This window comes from Neofelis nebulosa, chromosome X, assembly GCF_028018385.1.
Source record: "Neofelis nebulosa isolate mNeoNeb1 chromosome X, mNeoNeb1.pri, whole genome shotgun sequence".
Taxonomy (NCBI): Eukaryota; Metazoa; Chordata; class Mammalia; order Carnivora; family Felidae; genus Neofelis; species Neofelis nebulosa.
Window position 1 is genome coordinate 101,753,880 of NC_080800.1, and position 17,577 is coordinate 101,771,456.

A 17,577-nucleotide genomic window follows, 5' to 3' on the forward strand; every position below is an offset into this window, starting at 1 on the left:
TGCCTCTCTCTTTTCTCTCTCAAAAATAAACATTTAAAAGAACTTTAAAAAATATTTATTCTTGGGTGCGTGTCTGTTATTCTGCTAACAAGAATGCTTCTGCTTACAGTACTATTTCTATAAAAAGTAGTATCCACCAAGGAGTTCCACAGAACAACAAACAAAATGAATAATGTAATCAATTAATGTGTATAGGTTTATTTTTTTATTAAAAATTTTTAAAAAAATTTTTAATGTGTATTTTTGAGAGAGAGAGAGAGAGAGAGAGAGACAGAGCATGATTGGGGGAGGGGCAGAGAGAGAGAGGGAGACACAGAATCCGAAGCAGGCTTCAGGCTCCAAGCTGTCAGCACAGAGCCCTATGCGGGGCTGGAACCCATGAACCCTGAGATCATGACCTGAGCCGAAGCTCAACCAACTGAGCCACGCAGGCGCCCCTTAAAACATTCTTTTAATGTTTATTTTTGAGAGAGAGAGACAGAGACAGAGACAGACAGAGCTTGAGTGGGGGAGGGGCAGAGAGAGGGAGACACAGAATCTGAAGCAGGCTCCAGGCTCTAAACTGTCAGCACTGAGCAGGACGTGGGGCTCAAACCCATGAACCGAACCGTGAGATTATGACCTGAGCCGAAGTCAGTCGCTTAACCAAATGAGCCACCGAGGTGCCCCAAATGTGTATAGGTTTCAACTGATAAATGTCTCTGGAACATATTGAAAAATCCTGCATCACAACAGGGCCTTTAAAATAATCCATAGGCCTGAAGTGATAGGTTTGCCTGTGCCTTGATGTCTTTTCTGTTGTTGTTTTTTAAATGCTGGCACTCAAAAAATAATGCAAATGTCATCTGTCTGCACAACAAATCCTATGACATGTTTAACTACTTAATACAAATAACTAGGACCAGTGCCAGCATTAAGTGATGAAAGAATTAGCTGCTGATAGGAATGGATTATTTTGGCTAGTATTTCTCAAATGATTGAAGCAGAAGGCAGAAGGTCGTTTTTTCCTTGAAATTTCCAGATATTCAGACTAAATTTCTACTTTGCTTCCATGGAGATCTGGACATTCAGTGAAAGCTATGTCTTTATATGCAAAAAAAAAAAAAAAAAAAAAAGTTGAATGGACGATCAAATAAAGACAAAACAAAGACGTTCACTGTAATTACCTTCTTTCAGGCCAAAAAGCAGCACATGTGCCCTAAACCCTGAATACATTTTTACTTCCACTGCTTAGTCTAAGCCTCATCACCTTGAAAGAGGACTTCAACTACCTCCATTTTGACCTTAAACTTTCTAATTGATTAAATTCTTTCCAGCTTATCTCTTAACTCAGGCAAAAGACCCGGTGGGCAAAGCATCCCGTGATGGGAACTGAAATTACCCCCTAAAGCAATAAGGACTGCCCTGACGCCAGCAAGACCCCTTAAATCCCAAGACAACAATCGACCTGACCTTTCCTGCCCACCTGCACGTACCCACTGACCTTTGTCTCACATTTTCCTTATATGAACCTGGAAGGATTTTCAGCACTGGAGACAGTCTTGGAGACATTAGTCCACTGTCTTCCCGGTGTTGGCCTCACTGAGATGGATTCCTTTCTAGTTTCATCGCCAGTGCCTTCGGATTTTGTTAGAGGCAAGTGTTGAACTTGGTCTGTTTGGGATCCTCAGCGCCAGTTGCCCTTGTGCCCATGCACCCTGGCTACAACCTTTTAGATTGTCTATCCCTTTCCGATCCGTCATCCAGAGACGTCTTTCTAAAATGTCAAACTGAGCATGTTGCGTCTATGGCACACCGTTGCCTATAGGTACCAAGCTCCCTCCTTTACATGGGCATTCCAAGGGGCCCCTGTGATCGGGATCCTGCATACATCTCCAGCATAAACTTCTCCAGCTCTCCTTTTAACAGAGCTCTCTGCCCTCCACTTCCTAGTCGTTAGCCAAACGATTTGTAGTTCCAGGAGGAGAGGGGCTCTCTCTTGTGACTTTCTGTGCCTTTGTTCACACTCCTCCCAGAGTAAAGCTCTTTATCTTTTGTTTGCCTAATGAACACTATGTAAGTTCAACTCTTACCTTCCTTATAAAGCCTTTTCTAACTCATGCCCACATTCACCTTTGTACACACATTCTATTTCATCAATCTTCTGTAGTAGCACCTATAACACTTGATTGGATTTATTTGATCCTGACTATCTTTTCTTAACAGGTTGCAAGCTCTTTGAGGTCAAGCACCATGAATTATTCATCTTTGTGTCTCCAGCCCCTAGCCTATTCTGTGTCTGGCACATGGGAGGTACTCAGTAAATACTGTTGAATGAAGAACAGTTGTAACTAAAATTGTCTAGATAGCTACTGTCCCGTACGTAGCCACTCGCCACATATAGGTATTTACATTTATATTTTAATTAAAATGAAAAATGAGGTTCTTCAGTCACACTGGCCACATTTCAAGTGCTCAGTAGCTACTTGTGTGTATCATACTGGACAGCCCAGATAACAGAAATTTCCATCATCGCAAAAGGTCCTAATACATAGTGCTGATCTGGAAAATTCTTTATTTTCCTGTTTCAATTTAATAAACATTGATTTTCTGCTATAGGCTAACATTTGTGCTAGGCGTGGTGGTTATCGCAAATGTGAACAAAATGTGAATACTATTATGATTATTTGCAAGGCGTTTGAAATCTGGTAGGAGGAAGCCTTGTAAAATGAGAGAGATTATTTCCATATTGGGACATCAGGGAAGGCTTCATGGAGATTTTCTCATTTAAACTGGGCATTTAAGGATGGAGAGTATTTGAGTAGGGCAAATCTTAGGAAAGGAGAGAAAATAGTGTGAGCAAATGTACAGAGGTGGGAAAGTACTAGGAAAATGGGAAGTAATTTAGTTCCCTTAGAATATATGGTATATGAGTTGGGAGTAGTCGTTTAGTTTATTAATTCATTCCTCGAATCATTCAACAAATAGTTTTTGAGCACCTATCCTGTTTCAGGCTCTATACTAGGTCCTGGAGGGGTGCCTGGCTGGCTCAGTTCCTACAGCACAGAACTTGATCTCAGGGTCGTGAATTCAAGCCCATGTTGGGAGTGGAGCCTATTTTTAAAAAGAAAAAAAATGTATATATATATATCACACACATACACACATACATACTGAGTGCTGGGGATAAACAGAGACTATACAGACATCGCCCCAGCAGAGTTCACAGTTATGAGTGATGAGATTTGGATAAAACTATGGAAGGCACTGAAAACTACCCTAAAGAGTTTGTACTTTGCTCCTCTGGCCCTCACACTCAAAGTGCGGACTTTAGACCAGCAGCATGGGCTGGGCATGACCTGCGAGTTTGTTAGAAATGCAGAATCTCGGGTCCCACCCTAACCTCAAACCTACTGAATCAGAATTTGCACTTTAGCAAGATCTCCAGATTATCCTCAAGCACGTTAACGTTTGAGGAGCATTGTTGTAGGCCAACTGAGCCAATAAGAGAGTATGCAAGTGAATGAATTAAAGTAAAGGAGTAAGGATGTAGGAAGGAAGTAAGCATAAAAGTAGGAAGTGAGGTGGTATTCTAATCAGTATTGGGTTGAAAGCAAAAGAAGCTGGACGTGGGCCTATTACTGTAGAATGAGATGAGAAATGGGAGGGGTTGGATGTGAGAGACAATCAATCTTTTGTATACAGGCGCAGCTTCCGCTCCATGAACTCATACTGGAAATATTGTCTGTTATTCAAAGTGAAAAAAAATCAGCAAATTCAATAATATGGTATCTGAGATGTCTTAGAAGGTGCCAGCTATTCGTTTTAGAAAAGGCTTATTGGTATGTCTACTTCCTGTTGACACCACAGGTCCATAGTGTACTCCTGAGTGTCAAAGTATCAGGCCCTTAATCTTATACAAGTTCATACAGGGATTATGATAAGCAATTCAGAAATTAAATCACTATATCAAAGTTCACAAAAAGCTGATTTATAAACGAGAAATTCAATTGATATAAATTCTTAAAAAACATTTTTAAATGTTTGTTTATTTTTGAGAGAAAGACAGAGAGAGAGAGAGAGAGAGAGAGAGAGGAGGAGCAGAGAGAGAGGGAGACACAGAATCTGAGGCAGGCTCCAGGCTCTGAGCTGTCACCACAGAGCCCAACTCCGGGCTCAAACCTACCAACTGCAAGATCATGACCTGAGCGGACGTTGGAAGCTTAACCAACTGAGCCACGCAGGCACCCCTAGAAGCTCAATTTATTAATTTACAATGGAGTAATTACCTTTCCACTAGCCAGAACTTTCTTTTATTACCAGCATTAAAATTTTTAAAAGTTTTAATTTATTTATTCATTTACGTGATCTCTACATTCAACGTGGGGCTTGAACTCATGACCCTGAGATCAAGAGTCCCATGCTCCACCGACTGGGCCAGCCAGGTGCCCCTAGGTGTATTACAATTTCTTTAACCAATTTCCTTAAATGATGCCATTTCTATTTTCAGTTTCTCTTTATTACAAAGCTACACAGATCTTTGTGTAATTTGTACAAGCATCTATGTATGATAGATTCCTAGAAATAGAAATGGCAGGTTAATTTTACATCTTGTATGCTATGAGATACTTTTTAAAAAAATGTTTATTTATTTTGAAAGAGAGAGAGCGAGAGCGAGCGTGAGCGGGGGAGCGGCAGAGAGAGCTGGAGACAGAGAATCCCAAGTAGGCTCCAGCTGTCAGCACAAAGCCCAAAGAGGGGCTCAATCCAGAGTTGAAAGCTTAACTCACAGAGCCACCCAGGCACCCCTGGGATACTTTCTTTTTTAATGCTTATTTATTTTTGAGAGGGAGGGAGGGGGAGAGGGGGAGAGAGAGAGAGAGAGAGAGAGAGAGAGAGAGAGAGAACGAGCGGGGGAGGGGTAGAGAGAGAGGGAGACCCAGAATCTGAAGCAGGCTCCAGGCTCTGAGCTGTCAGCACGGAGTCCCACTCTGGGCTGGAACTCAAGAACCGTGAGATCATGACCTGAGCTGTAGTCGGATGCTTAACAGACTGAGCCACCCAGGTGCCCCTGAGATATTTTGTTTTTAAACAATTCCCACCAATGGTACGTGAGAATTCTTAGTGCTTCACCAATACTGAGTACTATCAAAAACTTTTAATCTCTGGGGCACCCGGGTGACTCAGTCGGTTAAGCGTCCGACTTCAACCTAGGTCATGATCTCGCCATTCCCGACTTCGAGCCCCTCATCAGCCTCTGTGCTGACAGCTCAGAGCCTGGAGCCTGTTTGAGATTTTGTGTCTCTCTTTCTCTCTCTCTCCCCTCCCCCATTCACACTCCGTCTCTCTCAAAAATAGACATTAAAAAAATTGAAAAAATTTTAATCTTTGCCAACCTGGTAGGTATTTAGTTTGCATGTCTTAGTGGCAGATGAAGTTCGGCACCGTTTTATGTATTTATCAGTCATCTGCATTTCTTTTCCAGCAAGTTGACTCTTTATATTCTTTCCCCGTTTTTTAAAAAATTTTTTCAAAATTAAAAAAGAATTTTTTCTGAGACAGAGAGCACGCACGCGGGGAGGGGCAGAGAGAGAGGGGAACAGAGGATCCAAAGCAGGCTCTGCGCTGACGGCAAGCCTGATGCGGGGCTCAAACTCACGAGGAACCATGAGATCATGAGCTGAGCCGAAACTGGATGCTCAACTGGCCGAGCCACCCAGGCGCCGCCTTTCTCCACTTTTCTATTGGACCATTTTTATCTTGTTGATTTGTGCAAGTTCTTCATATGTGTCATGACTTTCTCATTCATGTAGCAAATATAGTCTGCTCATACTTTATCTTTTGACTTTGTTTATTGTACCTTGCTATACATAATTTTAAATTTCTGTGGGCTCAAATTTATTCACCTTCAGGCTTCTGGATTTTAGTTCACATTTAGAATGGTGTTAGAAAATACAGAGTATATATACATGCTGCCTAGAGTAGGAGACTATCTAGAAAATTTAAATTATAAACAGAAGCTTGTTCCATTGGTATAGATGGAGTTAAAGAGAGCTGTGGAATGCTTTATTTAGATTGTGGTAAGATAGGAAGATTATCTCTGCTACCCCGTGGGGTATGCATTTCTAGTGACCAGAATATTTTTGCATCAAATAGTGTCTTGTCCCTTAAATAGCATCAAATGTTCTAAGTATTCAACTTTCCTTTTTCTTATTTTTCATCAAGCACTGAAAGTTTCTGCTATTACAATATTATCTCATGGAGGAAAGCTTTTTTTTTTTTTAATGAAGGCTATGTTACAAATAATTAAAGCTTATTTTTTTTTAAATTTTTTTTTTTTTTAACGTTTATTTATTTTTGAGACAGAGAGAGACAGAGCATGAATGGGGGAGGGTCAGAGAGAGGGAGACACAGAATCCGAAACAGGCTCCGGGCTCTGAGCTGTCAGCACAGGGGCCCGATGCGGGGCTCGAACTCACGGACCGCGAGATCGTGACCCGAGCCGAAGTCAGCGCTCAACCGACTGAGCCACCCAGGCGCCCCTAAAGCTTATTTTACATCAGTTACATATTTCATTTGGTGGCATTTTCTCACTTTGTCCTCAAATTCAAAGGGTTCCCTTTTTGGTCTCTCGGTACCCTATGAAATACATTTCACTTCTTAGGACAGGACTGGGGCACACAGCACTGTAATCTGTACATATTGAAAGCTCAATAAATATTCTTGTGAATAAGCTCTAGAAAAAAAGAGGCTACTGTGAAACACTCAAACATCAGTACAAATTCGCTATAAAATTTTCTTCAGATGCTATACCAGTTAGTTACTGGTTTTCTTCGATGGTATTTTTCACAAGATGAAAGAACGTTTACTAAACAGAGGAAGTTTTCAATGTTTTTTCAAGGTATAAAATTGTTTAAAGTCTCAGTTGCTACACAGACAATAAGAATATGAATTTACAAAATAGGTGAAAAACTGTTTGCACCATGTACTATAAATGTGACGTTTGGAGCAGAAAATCAGTAGTTTTCAGCTAATACTAAGACAGGAAATAATTTAATATCAATTGATAGTAAATTGGCACAATTGAACTAAATTAATGTAAAATGATTTGGTACAGAGCCCAATTTTTCTATTACTTTAAGTGGAATTTTGCATTAACTTATGTAACTGTAAATTTTCCACTACTCCCTATTTAATGTTCTAGCTGCATCATTCCGTAACTTGAATCTATTAAAAACTGTATAACATTCTACCAAAGATGGTCTATAAATGAAATGGAAATTTATTTTGAATAGTATTCCACTCTCCAAAGCTTTAGAGGTAAGTAAAAACGTCTCGGATTTTATTTGTTATTGATATTTAGACGTTTCTGTTTAACTTTTATTGTTCAGTTGATTAAATATACCATAACTCTTTTTTAAAGTTGCAGAAAAAAAACAGTAAGCACACAGAACGGGAGAGAAACTAAGGCCTGTTGGAATATATTTTGAGGACTGAAATTAATCATTATATTCCATTAGGAATGCTTTGAAGGTGATATCGGGTGAAATCTCCTCGATTTACACGGGGCTTTCGTCATTTCTCATTTGGAAAATTTGTCAGTAACATTTACATTTATTCCTTTTCTTGTAACTAAAAGGTAATTCAGTATCAAAGGAATACTCTAACCAAAATTTTTTAAAAAGAAAGAGGAACGACGTGCCTTTAACTACACACTATTGTGGGAACCTGGGAACTTCTATAACAGCAATGGAGACACGGTAATAGGTCACTTCTTCCTGTCCTAGGAAAAGCGGCGCTTCGGAGGGGACAGGGCCTCCCTGAGTTTTTCTCCTCCGCGTAGAGAGTTCTAGGTGGTCAAAGGTCCGGGACGCTGGATTCGAAACAAAAAAATAAAAAGGGTGATAAAGACTGGAGTTAACAGGGGGGGGTCAAAGGAACGTAAGGGTTCCTTTCGCATTTCAAACACCTTGGGATAGGGGGGAGGGGACAGGACAAGGAGGAACCAAAATTCTTAACAAAGTCGTGAGGCAGCCCTGTCCCACGTTTCCAGGAAGACAGTGGATCAGCGGGGAAGGCGGGGGAGGACGGGGAAAGACCGGGCAGGTCCCTCTCGACTCCTTTAGCCCAAATTTTTGATTTCCCTCCACTTCGCTCCGTCCCGTTTCCTCCCCCCACCCCCGCCCCAAGAGTCGAGAATAAATTGGTCGAGCGCCCGGCCTAGCCTAGTAGCCCAGTTCCTTAAATCTCTTAGACCCTAGAGGGGGAGAGACCACATTTTCTGGGAGACGGGAATAGTGGGCTGCAAAGAAAAAAAAATTTTTTTTTTTTTCTCCAGTGTCAAGTCTTCCCGGTGAAAAATCGGCTCGCTTTCTCTCCACAGCCGAAGCAAAAAAGCAAAAACAGAAACTCAAAAAGCGAAGCCCCTGAATCACTTAGGATCAGGTGCCAGAGTTCCGCGAGTAGACTTCTTTCGGTGGGAAGGGGTAGGGACCGCGGGGGAAAAGAAGGTCCCGGAACTAGGGCGGAAGGCCCCTCGCTGGGGCGTGCCAGAGGAGGGGACAGGGAAGGGTGATGCCCGGCTGGGCTGCCAACCTCGGGCTGCGCTCGGGGCGCAGGAGTCCGGGGGACGAGTCCCGCGCGACCCCGGTTTCCGATTTCCCACGGCCCGGGGCCCTGCCGGACATTCCTAACGACCTCCTTTCGACCCCCCAAATTAAAGAGAGAGGAAACGCGGCGCGACCGGGTCCGCGGCGGAAGCGCGGCCAAACGAATGAGTAAGTCAGGCGCGGGCACGGAACCTTGTTTACCCCACTCGGCGGCGCGCCCCTGCGGGCGCCTCGTTTGCAGGCGGCGTCGGAGACGCTGAACCCGGGAGGCAGTCGGCCACGATTGGTCGTTGATAGGGAGGAGGACGCTGGGAGACAAGCGTTGCAGTGCCAGCTCGCTGCCGCTAGATGCCGCTCCCTCCCAACAGGAGCCGAGCGCGGGTTCGTGGCCGACAGATGGCGCCTGCGCGTTCCATTCGCCTCCAAGTCGCCGAAGAGCGAACACCCCAAACAATCCCGAAGCGCCACCAAAAAAAAAAAAAAAGAAAAAAAAAAAAAAAAAGAAAAAAAAAAGAAAAAAAAAAAACCCGCCGGATCCGACCGCCACTTTCAAAACCCCCCACCGCTCTAGAACCGCGGGAGCTTCCGTCCCTGAGTAGAATTCGAGGGTGTAAAGAAGAGGAAGGGGAAAATATCTTGTACCAGCCCAGGGGTGAAGAAGCCCCCGGCCTGAGAAAGAAGGAAGGAGGAGTTGGGGGAGGCGAACAGTCTCGTTGCTGCCTCTGTGTACGCTGAGGGGGGAGGTAAGTTATAAAATGGCGGAGGCGAAGCTTCTAGAAGTTTGGAGGGGCACCCGGAGGGCGCGGGGCCCACCGTGAGGTGTGTATGGTTGAAGCAGGGCGCGAGAGAAGAGTTGGGAGGGAAAGAGAATGGGCACTCTCTTGCCACTTAATTTCCCCTCTACTCCCTTTGCCCCCAGCGGGGCCAGCCATGGAGCGGGTGGCCAAGTCAAGACGGGGAGAAGCCTCCCCGTCCCCGCGTAACCCCCAACCCTTCTTTCTGCCTTCTCCCCCCAAGTGGCCACCTCAACACTACCAAGGAACTTCCAGCCCCCCTTCCTCCCTACCTCCTACTCCTAGAGTGGCTTTCTACTGCACGACTCTTCTTTTCGACTACCCTCGCTGAAGATTTTCTCTTCCTTCCCTCGCCCAACTCTCCCTCGGGGCCTCCACGGAGACCCCCCCCCCCCATGGGTGGCCCAAAATGGAGAACGCGGAGCAGCGCAAGATGGAGGCTCCGCTTCTCTGTGTTGCATTAGATTTAGGTGCCTTTTCTCCGGCAGGCTCTTAAGCCTGGGAGAGCCCAAACTGGAGGTGGGGTGGGGTGCGAGCCATAGTCGGGGGAGGAAAGCCGGGGAGGCTGTGGCTGGGGTGGGGGAGAGCGCGGTATCGTGGAGAGGGGAAGGAAGAGAGCAAAATGGTGGTGCTGGGAACCTAGGGGGGAGGGGAGAAGCGGAGGCTCAGTTGTGTATATTTGGGCCTCGGACCGAGGGAGGCGAGGGAAAATCTACTCTGATCACACCCCTCCCTCGTGCCCCCTCCCTTCTCCCTTCCCCTCTTTCCTTTCCTCCCTCCCTCCGCTCCCTCCCTCTCTTCCTCCCTTCCTAGAGAGGGAACAACATTCATGTGACGGGCCCCTCTGCTTCTCCCCCGCCCCATCATCTCCAGCGCGTGGTGGGGGAACTGCTTGGGAAAGCGATTGGCATCGATCTCTCCATCCCTTCCGAGGCCCGACTTCGGTCAGTTTTCTTCGGGCAACAATTTTATAAATAGGCTGGGGTCTGGCAGTGTTGGCCCCTGCGTGCAGACCTTGCCCCGAAGGGGGCCCTGCCTGCCTGGCATGGGAGGAGGGGGGAAGGGCGGGAGTGGAAGGCTGTTTGTTGGGGGGTTTTGGCGCCACTTTTGTTTTAGTTTTAGTGCTGCTTTTCGTTCCCACCCCCACCCGCACTGTCTTTCTCAAGGCACGAACTGAGCTGATCCTTGCCCCAGGTAGGCAGCTTCTGTTTTTTCCTCTCTACACTTTTATTCTTGCTTGGGGTTGACTTTCTTTTTTCTTCTGTCGCGTACCCGGTGATCTGTGGCCGGCGATTTTAGCACGAAAAGGGTCTGATGGGCCATAGGAGAGAGAAGGTGTGGGAAACAGCATCAAGTAGTTCCGCAAAACTTTGAGCCCCGTTCCCATTTTCTTCTGGCCTACATTCGTAAACGTATTGTTGATTTCTGCCTTTTTTTTTTTTCCTCGTCGCGAGAAGGTCTTGTTTTGCCTTTAGTTTTTTATAAACCGCTGTACTTTCGACATTTAGTTTCCGCTCTCCCTTGGTGTGTATGTCATTTTATTTTTAATCCTGAACTATAATGGGTTTTATCGTGAGATTTTTCATGCTGCAGTGTTCAGCTTTAATTTTTAATATTGCATTAGTAGTTTCATCCGGTTTGTGAGACTTTCTCCTGCGTGGCCTAGAAATGTTTTATATCTTGTTGCCTACCACCCTTTCCTACCGTCTCCCTCCTTTCTCTCGGATGGTTTCTTAATTGAGGGTCATGGTGTTTGATTAAATGGTTATTTACAGTTTACACGATATATCTATTAGAAACTTTTGATCTGTGGGATTAGGTTTAAGTAAACGAAAAGCTTGTGTTGCTTTGAAATGGTTCCTTAAAATGCGCGGGCCGCCCCCCCCTCCCCTTGGTAAAGCCCCATCTTCCCCTCATACTGGAGTGTAAATTCCATACCCCTTTTCTCCCACGGACCGCCGTATTTCACGGCAGCCACACCCTGTATTTGTCTCTGTGGATTGGACTCATTATCAGCTTAATTTAGTGACTCTTAAACCACCATGATGGGACTTGCTTAAGCACGAAGCTTCTTTTCCTGTTTAGTCCTAGTGGTTAGTGTCGAAAGAGGAATAATCGAGGTTTCTTGATGAAACCTGGTGCGGTCCAACCTCTGCCTTTTTTCTGTTGTCTTTTTTCCTACTCCGGGCTGTTGGCGGTGTCAGCACCGCTGCTGGGGGCGGGGGTGGAGGGGAGAAAGAGTCGGGTTACCGAAGTGCGTCATTCCTGGCTCTAGCAGGGCCTGCTCGGGAGCTGCTGGTGTTTGTTACTGTCCTCGCAGCACTTTCCTGCCAACCTTCTCTCTCTGCGTATTGGTTAGGAGCAAGAGCAGGAGGCGGTCTTCTAATTCTATCTGTAGCCTAGCGCGTTGCGTTTCAGGGTATATGTGAACTTATTAAAAAAAAAAAAAAACCTGGGCCCTGGAAAGTGGATATACATTTCTGTTTAATGACATACAATTCAGGTAGTTTAGACTTGCTTTCATATATTTTCCAATGAACGGTGGGGTTAATTTTGAACATTTTAAAACGCTTACGTTAAAATGCCTGGTTTTCTTTTTACATTGATATCAATCTGTAATTAGGGATCAGAAGGACCAGTTAAGGCATAAGCATTCAGTGGTTTTTCAAGTGGTTGAATTGTAATTTTATGACACATTATGTTAAATAGTCTGGTTTTTTTTTTTTTTTTCGTTTTGAGCCGAGGTGCTATATGAATGTAAGCTAATTGCAGATATTTAAGTTCATTTTCACCACCTATTCCTATTTCTCCTTTTAGGTATAATTTTAAATATGCCTTTTGGATTTATGGGCTTTATTAAAATTCTTAAAGATGGCTATTTCTTTGTTTTTAACTGAATTCTTAAATTTGCAAGTAGTTGTTTTAGGGTGACAGTCACTGTTAAATTCTTCTTACTAGTCTTTGATACTTTAGCATCTTTGGGGTTTTTTCAGGGTACTTACCGAGCACAGTGTCTTCTTAATTCTTTTCTGAAGATAATAATTGGAAGAGAGAGTGGTGGGAGGTACAGATGAAACAAGAGTGGTCTTGAGTTGATCGTAGCTGGATGAGTACAGGGGAGCTTATTGTACTATTATTCTCTCTACTTTTTTGTGCGTACTTGAAAATTTCCACAATTAAAAAAATTGGAAGAAAAAATTTCAAATTGGCCTGCAATTTTGATGTGATGGCATACGTTTGTATTTACCTATCAGTTATCTGCGTGGAAAACTTGGCCTTTTGCATAAGTAATTACACAATGCCTGATATACAAACTTTCAAAAAAATATTTAATTTGAACCAGTATAGAATAAGCAGTATAAATACTTACAAATCGGTTGAACTCTATATGTTTGTAACTTAGTCTGAATGTATTCTACTTTTAGTTTCTTTTTTAATCCTTTGAAAACGGGAAAATTCCATTCTCAGATTTTGTAAATTTTGCTTGTTGTCTATTTCATTAAGTTGGGGTTACAGTGAGTCAGTATGAAAGGGATTTACTATTAATAGGAGGGGCTTTGGCAGTTGCAGTAAGTGACAGTGGAAGGGATTCGGGTGCCCTAGGGCTCATTCCTGGTAGGAACATAGAGGTAGGAGTTGAATTCAGTTTCAGTATTTGGTGTTTAATGAATGGGTAGAGACTAGGATTGGAAAGGAAATGTACTTATTAGCCATTCTTTCCTGCTGTGAAATAACTATAGCATTCTAAGGTTATCAGAGACTGGCAGTGGGGGTGGGGTGGGTTCTTAAAAAAAAAAACTGGTATGAAAATGAACATTTACTTATAAAGTGACTTAAATCGCACTCCTCACTTTAAGGATTTAGTGTTGTAGTTAAAAGTCGATATGTAAAATATTCTAATGTTTTTCTATTAAGGCCATTCTGACCATTACCCATCAACAGTAAAAGTGCATTGCAATTAAAATCCTCAGTTTCCTTAATTAATATATTTGTGAATTGCTTCTACATTCTTTGAAGGTAAGTGCCTTATTTTCTGCAATTTTGTGTTGTTCAGTGTCAGGCTTTTTACCCCTATGAGATGTATTTTTTTTAAGATTTTATTTTTAAGTAATCTCTACATCCAACATGGGGCTTGAACCCACAACCCCAAGATCGAGTCACATGCTTCACCAACTGAGCCAGCCAGGTGCTCCGGATGTATTTTTGAATATGTCAAAGTTCTAAAGGAAATCCAAAATAATGGAAATTTAAGTTTTATGTTGGGTGAAGTGTGTTCCCTCATCATTATTAAAACAAAATTCCACGCTAGTCTAGGAAGATATTTCATAACTGTTAATATTAGTCTGTGTATTCATATGCAAATTTTAGCTTTAAGAATGTTATGAGAAGACAGATGACATTTTTTGAATTCTTGTATGCAAATAATCTTAAGTAGATGATGAAGATTGTGGCTTCAGATTTATTGTGGAAGGCCACAGCTAAACTACTAAGCCAACAAATTACGAGTTTTGTAACTTTGAAGTGTATTTAGTAAGGATTATTAATTTTTAAAATTTTATTTATTTTTTAAAATAAATAATCTCTACACCCAACATGGGGCTTGAACTCACAAGATCTAGAGTCGCATGCTCTTCTGACTGAACCAGCCAGGTGCCCAGTTAGGATATTTTTTAAAGCCCAAACACTAAAGATTTGAATGAAATTAAGTCTTGCATTTCTTTTTCATAATTTTCTTTATCGATCTTACATTATTGACTTTGGTGGTTGTCTGAGGACCTATGTATTAAAATGGGTGGGGAGAAGTGGGGAGTAGGCTCAGGCTCAAATAAATTATCTTTTGGGAATATAGCATTAGATGTGAAAATATGCCTTGGACGGTTTAGTAGTGCTTAATATTCTGCATGTTTAACTGATGCCACCCACAGTCATGTGTGGGAAGAGAGTAAACAGTGAATAGTGTATTCTTTTTGCTTTGGGCTCTATAATAGATGGAAGACTTCAGTTTTTGATGCTGTAAGTTAACTTTTAATTTAGAATTTACATTAAATGGACACCTGGACACTTGGGTGGCTCACTTGGTTAAGTGGCCAACGTGGGCTCAGGCCATGATCTCATCATGAGTTCAAGCCCCACATAGGACTTGGCTGCTGTCAACACAGAGCCTGCTTCAGATCCTCTATCCCCCTCTCTCTGCCCTTTCTCTGCTTGTGCACACTGTCTCTCTCAAAAATAAATAAACTTTGAGAAGAAAATTTATGTTAAATGGACACCATGATCTGTTCATTACATCCTAGCGGGATAAGATTCATATCTCTTTAATATTGTGACTTTTGTGTCTCACATGTTTAAAAACAACAACCGGGTCTTATATTATTAGCACTTTGAAATTGCTATTCGTAGGTTATTCAGATATTTGAAATGACAGCTCATTGTACAATGGAGCACTATTGTATACCCATTTTGGAAATTGGGGGAGCTTAGCAAAGGAAAGGGATAGTCCCAGTTAGCTATGGGTATCAGTATATCCTGAAATGTGATTAATCATTGGAGAATAAAGAAACTTTAAAGATACAGGCAAATTTAAAAGTTCTTTACATTTTCCTTTTGCAGTTTTCTACATCTGATACATGCATTGAACTTTTAATTTGTGGCTCAATACTGTCCCTGTATAATAATTCTCTGTGTCTCTGGCTATCATGAGCAGTGGTTGGTTATTGCATGTTTCTGTTTGGTAAAGATAATGTGAGAAAAAATTGTCAGATTTTTTTTTAACATATCCTGGGTTGCCTGCTTTGCATTTAATTGAACCAAATTTTATATTCCTTCTGTGTAAGTGGTGTTGCTTGTGGAGTCTTAATTTTTGAATATGTGCATTAAAAAAACCCCTACATCTCTAGCAGCTGTGGTGATCTGCTCCCTGAACTGTGTTCTTAATGTATGCTTGCTATAGTTCCATCTTTGATACTAACCAGAAAAAAACAAGAAGTCTTTACATATGGTTAGTCAAGAGATTATTGAACTTGTTTTACACTCCTCATTCCTCCAAAGGAAGGGAGGGTGAGTAATGTCAGTGCTCTGTTCTTTTTTATTATTTGATTGGAAAATGCATTACTAGGATTGATGAGACCAACTAGAGAGATATGTGTAAGTTCTGAATAATCTAATGTAAACTCAAAGTAAAACTCTTTTATAATGTCAGAATGTTAGAGGGGGAAGAAGTAAGTCTTGTTTACACTAAAATTTTGCATGCACAACATTTGTTGTAATTGGATTTGACCTCTAACTTGTTGAATCTTGAGATATTCTAAGAAAGAAACTTAATTTAGTGTACTTTTAAGTTCCTTTTGAATGCCAATAACTGTTTTAACATTTATTGTTTTATCTTCTCAGCTGCCTTGCATGATAGGTGGTTATTATCATTTCACAGATGGGAAAATTGAGGCTCTCAAAGAATAAATGACTTGTCACATAATAATTGACAGCCTGAATTTACACCCAAAGTAATTTGGCCTGAAAACCTTTGTGTGTGTATTTTTTTTAAGTTCAGTAGTTTCCCTTAACTGGTTTAGGTCTTGGGTTATTTATCACCAGAAAGCATGCCTCATTTTAATATTACAAAATGAAGATTTTTTTTTCACATACAGTGCAAGGGAAATACAGATTTTTACACAGGGTTAGATGAGTTGTTGCCCGATGAAGGGTCTAAATTGTGTTTTACGCTAAAAGATAGTTGAAAGAAATCTGAGCCTTGGTTTTGTTTGTGTGTGCTCATTATACAAAAGTTAATGTGATAACATGTTGAGTTATAGTTTTGACTTTTTGGGGGTAGGGGTCATACTATGGTAGATAGAATGGTTTCACTGAAAAATTTTTCCCTTATGTCATTTATGTTCTATACAGAATGGAAGCTAAGTGTGTCTGAGAATAGTTCCCCAGTCATTCAGCTTGTTTATTGAGTGGTTTAGATTTGAAATAAAAATTTATGCAACTTTTGTAGTTCACTGCTCTGATTGATTCTGTAAGGGGATTTTGTTGTTATTTAATGGTACCTTAAAAATACTCTTTCCTCCTGAGTGTTAATATCTTCTCTGTTTGCTTCTAATTTCTAGTTCATCTTTTCACTTTATTAAATTTTCTTGTTCTAATTTGTATCAGGTAATAGTTAATATTGGTGACCTGGATTATTAGTAGGTTCATTAGTCTCAGCTTTCTTTGCTTTTTCCTTCTTGCTTTTCATAAACTACAACTAGAACTTTTCTTATCTGAAGGACTGCTAGATGTTGGATATCTGGCCTAAGATAAATTAGTGGAGATGAGGTAAAACAATGTATAATGTTTTTCATAGCCATGAGTGCAATTTATATGTTTTATGTTAATTATTCCCTTATTTTGTGGGAGTGATGCAGTCTTCTATCCAGATTTCTTTGTTCAGTATTGAGTCTTTTCATCCATATTTTCCCCTTTTGTACTCCAAGAATACCAAGACCCTGGTGTTCTACAACGGAATTATGCCCCAAGACATCCATTGTACACAATGAATTAGTTTCTCTCCTGTGTATCTAGGAAGATACTAGTTTTGTACCATTCTTGGGAGAATTCAGGAAATTGTCACTCACATAATTTTCTGAGTTCTGTGGTTAACCTTGTGGAACCCTGGATGAGAAGGGCTGCTAGAATATTAAGGGACTTGGTTTGGTGCTAAGCAGTTTTACTTTTCACAGTTAACTTTCCTGTCAGTAACCCTAATATAGCTCTACTAAAACTTTTGTATGATAAAATGTGAATGTAATTGATAATATTGTCATCTCTGTGGCATAAGTTGGATAAATTGGTTAGTGTTGATTTCAAGCAGTTAGTGCTACTTAGTTGTTTCAAAGAATTGAATGTGGGAAGTTGAATAATTTTATTTGTAAAAAGGAATATTGTAGGAGCACTGTTCCTTATACAAGTCAAAACTTAAAGTTTTTTTTTTTAATGTTTGTTTACTTTTGAGAGAGGGAGGGAGAGAGAGAGACGTGAGCAGGGGAGGGGCAGAGAGAGAGGGAGACACAGAATCTGAAGCAGGCTCCAGGCTCTGAGCTGTCAGCACAGACCCCGATGCGGGGCTCAAACCCACCAGACGTGAGATAATGATCTGAGCCAAAGTTGGACACTTAACCGACTGAGCCACCCAGGCGTGGCAGTGCCCCTCAAAA

The 17,577-nt window shown here is 41.7% G+C and overlaps 1 protein-coding gene across 8 annotated transcripts in view; it reads left to right on the forward strand.

Moving 5' to 3' along the window:
* Nucleotides 1–8,630: 8,630 nt before the first annotated feature.
* The window catches only part of STAG2 (STAG2 cohesin complex component), a 140,783-nt gene continuing 131,836 nt past the window's right edge, over nt 8,631–17,577 (forward strand). The window contains exons 1-2 of one of the 8 annotated variants that reach the window (XM_058713540.1): nt 9,780–9,901; nt 10,196–10,326. The gene's annotated coding sequence lies outside the window, so the exon portion shown is untranslated. Of the gene's footprint in view, nt 8,757–9,097; nt 9,332–9,386; nt 9,408–9,779; nt 9,902–10,195; nt 10,327–10,542; nt 10,577–13,296; nt 13,400–17,577 lie in introns of those variants that run through there. The other 7 variants (XM_058713542.1, XM_058713539.1, XM_058713546.1 and 4 more) reach the window with 7 other exon arrangements.